Source organism: Corvus hawaiiensis, chromosome 6 (assembly GCF_020740725.1).
Source record: "Corvus hawaiiensis isolate bCorHaw1 chromosome 6, bCorHaw1.pri.cur, whole genome shotgun sequence".
In the NCBI taxonomy this organism is placed as follows: Eukaryota; Metazoa; Chordata; class Aves; order Passeriformes; family Corvidae; genus Corvus; species Corvus hawaiiensis.
The window spans coordinates 13,686,305-13,692,304 of NC_063218.1; positions in this window are offsets into that span (position 1 = coordinate 13,686,305).

The following is a 6,000-nucleotide window of genomic DNA, read 5'->3' on the forward strand; positions in this document are numbered from 1 at the left end:
TTTAAAAACATGATCCAAAAGTTACAAAGCATGGATGCCTAAGATTAGATAATTAACCCAAAACCAAGTTCTGGAGCAGTGAAATCCAAGCTGCTTTATATGAATTCCATCTAGGGATTTAAGGCTTAAACTCTAGGAATCCATGTTTGAAAATCTTGGCTTTGATATATGAGTATAGGTTTTCTAATACTGGTGTGAATGAGAGACATGGGATGGTTGCCCTTTCTTCATCTCTCTTCAGGCCTTTAACATGAAGGGCTAATAGGCACCCCAGCATGGGGTGAGCAGCCTATTTCCTGAGCAGGAGCATTCCCATCACCCCATACCAGAGGGCAGGAATGAGGGCTTAATACTTTAAGGCCTGATGTAACCTATCTCCCTTCAGGTGCTCAAATTACCATCTCTTTATACACCCCCAGTTAACAGTCAGTGGAGAGAAAAAGGCACCTGTGGGGATGACTCAGCCCACCTAAAATCTGAGTCACCCTGTGGAGGCACCTCTCTCCCTCTCCTCTTCAATTAGAGTGGGCGCCACCACTCAGCAGTCAGATGTCTCCCTTCAACACCCATGCTGAAGCGTGGGGGAAGTTGGCCCCAATGCATTTAGTTTCTTACGTCTCATCTTGAGCCTTAGAAAGACGAGACCAACGTTTACACAAAGAAATAAAAACCAGTAATGTCAGAGGTGGTTAATCTTTGTGCTATTTATCCAGCTACCTATGTATTTGCAATACTTATGGGTACTGTCTGCCTTTGATGTGCAGGGATTTACAGATGCAGTTCCATTAACATTAGTGGGAATTGGGTGCATAGATCCAGTACATCAAGATGAGAATATTTGGTAATAAATCTTTTAATATGCATGTAGCATTGACTGAATAATTTGAAACATTTTTAAAATCCAAATAAAAATTGAGTTTTCTCATACAAGAGAAGCTACCCCTAGAGACAGATAAGTGGAATCTATCTCCACATAGTCAGACACTGTGTGATTTCATATTGTACATAGAATGATCTTTTTTTATCTTTATTGATTACTAGAAGAGTAATACAATTAAAGGTAGCAAAATGCTTTAAGGTTTTTGTTCTCTGGCAAAGAATCAAGAGTTCAAAGTGGGGCTTCTTTCTTATTATTAGAGAACACCCTAAGAGACAATAATTTCCAGCAATTCTCTCTTTCTCCTCCTCCCCTTTTCATTTCCCATTTTGTGATTTTGGGGATACAGAAAAAAACCTCTGTGTGTTAGTACTAGATAGTGATGTGCAGACACAAGAATAAAACCTCTCCTTTCTTTTTACAACCACAGGTGTAAAAGAAGTACCTATCATTATTTCATTAATTATCTGCAGCAGTATTTTCTTGCCTCCTTGGTCACATGTGTTCATGTACATGTGAGCATACACACACACACACACGTTGTCTCATGCTTGAGTTTTCTGATGTGGAACACCCCTTGATAAGAACTGCTTATGCTAGGATTATGAATATAAGAAAATAGAAAAGACATTTAGAAACCACAGGAAAACAATTCTTTTGGTGTTTGAACTGCAGTGTTATTCAGATGTATATAACTACTGCTGGGTGGGGGAACTGCAGGAAATATGCCAAGGAAGAGAGACAAGGGAGGGCCATCAACAAGACAGAGAGAAAAAGACAGAAAATGCTTTTGTTTGCAGACTTGGCTGTTTGACTTGACTTGAAAATAATAATAGGCCCCCATTCTCTCTCACCAGCCCCCTCCCCCGATTCATCGGATATAACATAATTGATTCTCACTGGAGACAGATTTGGAATATGTGTCTTGCTTGTTGCTATTGTTTATGTTTACACAGTACATTTACTGCTAGAGGAGTTTTGTTCCTCGTTTACTCACTGCCCTGTTGCAAACCCCTGCTGCTTTTCCAGCTGGCACCAGTTCTTTTCTTCTCACTTCACAAAGGGAGGTGAAGAAAGGGGGAACTGCACTGTCTTGGGGACCATGAGAAGTTGGGGATTTTGCAGGTTATGATATTCTGCATGATGCAGGAAACTGACTCTTCACATTTGTCTGCAAATTCCTTTCAGAGTGTGTGGCTTGTGTTCCTTTCTTGTCATGTTTCTGCCTCCACGATGTGCTAAAACTCAAAGGCATTAGGGCAACAAATTTTCACACCTGGCACAGGACTTCCAATACAAGGTCATAAATTTTGCTGACTACCCATTTAAATGTGGTGCCTTTGGACAAAGAGGTGATTACTGGCCAGGACAAATCATTTTTTCAAGCCCAAGCACTACAAGGGAGGACACTGCACCACACATCACCCAGCAGGGCTGATCATGGATTGCCAGACCCTGGGTGCTAAGAAAGACTCATGGGGGACATCTGGCAGGCATCAGGAAGCAGCTTTGAGAAGAGCAACAGCTTATCTGTTTCTTTCACAATCACACACAGTCATGAGTTGGGAAGAGATAGCTATGGGAAAAGAAGGAACAGGAAAGAGAAGAAAAAGGTGTATAGAAAGAACAGAGGGAGGAGGAGTCTATCTGGGGTCTAAGGAAGAAAGATCAACAAAGACTAAAGTAAAGTGCGTGGCGATATGTTTTAGCAGAGGAGGCATTATTTTTAAAGTAGTCCTGAAGTTTTTATGGCTCGAGGCCCCTATTTCATCTTAATTCATCCTTGGGGATAAAGACTCAGCTGGATGGATCTCAATCACTCCCTTCCCTTTCTCACCCCTTGTCATCATGTTCTCTTCCTTCAGTACATTTTCACCATGGTTAGAAATTCCGACTCTCACTCCCTTTCCCAAGCGACTACCGTGGCGCCCTTTGGAAGGTGCGCAGTGCCCTGACTCCCACGGAGTCGAGTTCCATTGGAACTGCTGGTAGTGCATTCATCAGCCATCTGTCATTGCAGCTGCTTGTTGAAGAAATCAACTTCTTTTTTTTTTTTTTTTTAATACTTTGACTAGGAGGGGGAAAAAAACCCTCAACCACCAAAAATTTAACAACAACAATAATGGCCCGACTGTTTCCTTGACAATCCAAACACAATCTGCTGCCCACAGCCTCAGAAAGTGTCATTGAGGCAAAACAAAATTCTCCTGGCGTGGTGGATTTGAGTATGACTACAGGCTTTGTTTTGTTCTCCTTTTCTGTAGTAGGTGTACTACCCTCTTCCGATGAGAGAATAACTCCTGTGGAGTCTCTGTGACTCAAAAAGACTGAGCTATGACATGTCAAACTTTATCAGCCAGTTGTCTATGCAACTTTTAGCTGAAAGTCTCAAAAAAACAGGAATGCTTTTTAAGATCCTAACATATGTTTTTTAATTCATTGTATTTTCCATGATTGAACAGAAACGTTGCAGAGAGGTGATAAAAACTGTGCAAACATAGGGTAATATTTAATAGTGTCAGGAATCTAGGCTACAGGCCTCCCAGCTCTCCAGTCTCTCTGCAATATAATTTGATTTCTTTTCTGTAACTGTCTTATAATGAAGATGAATCTATCTTCACTTTATTTTTGTCCTGAGATCTTTATACATTCACCTTTCTAGGTCCCAGGTCATCCTGCCAAGCCTTGTTCATGGCCACTTCAGTGGTGACACCCAAAGAACCAGAGACCACTGCACTTTTCAAACCAGAGCCAAGCAGCCTGAGCAAAACTCCTGTGTACAAGTTTGAACAACACTTGAAACAGAGTCACTTGAAACAGAGTCCACAGGTCCTGGCAAAGCAGAGCAGTGTCCACAGCCACACCATGGCATGTAAATTTTTTTTGCTTTTCTTTTATGTTGCACTTGGACAGAGAGAAAAGGAAAGGTTATCTCTCCATGTCTCCCCTGTAGGCAGCTGGGAGAGAAGCAGGATATAATGAGAAGGCTAAGTGACTGGTAAAATTAAAATACACAAACCATTAAAAAAGTTTAAAGGGTAGGAAAAAGAGTGCTCACAGCATCTGTTTTAGGTCAGCACCTAAGGAGTTTCTTCCAGGCGATATGGGAACTCTTAAGAAACATGAATGTTGTTACACACAATACCATCTTTATCAAAAGCTAAAAGCTCACAGAGGGAGGCCACGGCACTTACAGTCTGGGAACATGAGTCTATCAAATGAGAAATCTGTGAGAGCAGAGGAAAGCCCTGACATGGCCTCTTGGGCTGGTGGCACTGACTGATATGTCTGGGCTCCTGGACAGTGCATCTGACACTCCTGGCAATAAAACCTGAACTGACAGGTTTATGTCTCCATCTATACAATACCACTGCACCACTGCACACCAATATGTAACATCACACGTATTTTATATTTGTGTGTACTTCTATGTGATTGTCTCTGGAGCCACAGAGGTACAGAGAGCTTTTCTTTCTTTTTTAAAGTTTTTTGTTAATAAAAGAGAACGGTTGTCTTCCAGTCTTTCTGATCAACTCCAGGCAAAGATGGGGAGAGAGAAAGACTTCAAATCCAGCACAATAGCTGACTTTTTACATTTTATCAATTCCTTTTTCAGTTTCCCATATCGAAATTCTCAGCCTTTTGATTCAACACATGTAGTAGAGGGGGCTCAGAATGAAATGGAAAGTAAACAGTCCTCATCAATCTCAAAAGGCTTCAGATCTTTATATAAAGCTATCTTATTAAGATAGGTAGGTATTTCCAGGTGGGAATTCTTTATTGTCTCTTTTTTTATTGGGTGACTGTTCTTCAAAATCACCAGCCAATAATTGAGAGTCAAGCTTAAACACCTGCTGGAATCTCATGTATGTGAAAGAACATAAAGCTTCCTCCAGGAAGAAATTGGCTTTCAAGAAGGAAGAAACATTTCACATTGTGACTTTTCTGACTGTTGTTTTGGAATAACCAAATGTGCATGCTTTGGAGGCCTCTGTCATGCAAAAATCTGTAAGCTCCATTCAGGCTGACAAATAGTCATTTATCCTGGTTATGACACAGGATTTATATCATTCTATCTCTACAAAGCAAAACCAATCTTCCCACCTGTGCTTATGGAGATCCTGCTGAGAAACAGAAGGGACATATTTGTTGAATGCAAGTGATGAACTTAAGCACAAGTTTTTAACTTTAGTACAGGAAAGATTCTTTTAACTCAAAACCTTTGCAAACTTGCATGTTTGTCACTTTTCCCTGTAAAGCATTTCTATTTGCCCATGGAAGCCAAAACCTTTGCTTTCAAACTTTGAAATTATGAATTTTTATATTAAATTTATTTTTTAACTTTAGATTTGAGGTTGGGGGGTGAGGTTTGCCAAATTTTATTTTAAGGTTGTCTAAATTAATAGTACAACCTACACCTCACCTTCCAATCCTTTTGCTCAAGGACAGTCCACATGCTAGGCAAAGTTTTGGACAATGTTTATCTTTCTGAATTTATGGGTAAATGGATCTTAAATCACTATTTATTCAATCCTATCCTGTTATTCGTCACCTAAAGGCTTATACAATTTGCAATTTCTTCTATACAGAATTTATCACCATCTATATGAGTCAGGATATGTGTTCTTATATTGATATATGGAGTAAAAGACAGAAGAGTAGCTCAGAACTGAACTACCCCAGAGAGCACTACCGCCAAACCAAAACAAATAAAGAACCCACTCCAAGCTGGAAATGGCCCTTCCTTGCTGGTGGGTAAATTGCCAAGTGGTTATAATTCCAGGTACTGGATGTGAATGATTTCCACAGGAAAATAAAGATTCTTTTTTTTTTATACTTTTCATACATTCCTGTTTAGGGATAAGAGATAGTTCGTACTCAAGAGAAACTTTACCTCTGGGAAGACATAATCCTAAGTGCTACCTGTCTAAAGAGGAACTTCTAAGTGCAGGAATGACAGTCTAGGACCTGAAAATTTCTTTTAGCAGAGAAGGGAATGTAACTTAAAAACAGTCTAACCTCAGAAAAAAATGAACTCTAATAAAAGTAAAGGTATGCAGGATTTCAGCCAAGATGCTTGTCCGTCTCCTTCCATGATCAACCTTCGTTTCCACATTGCTAAT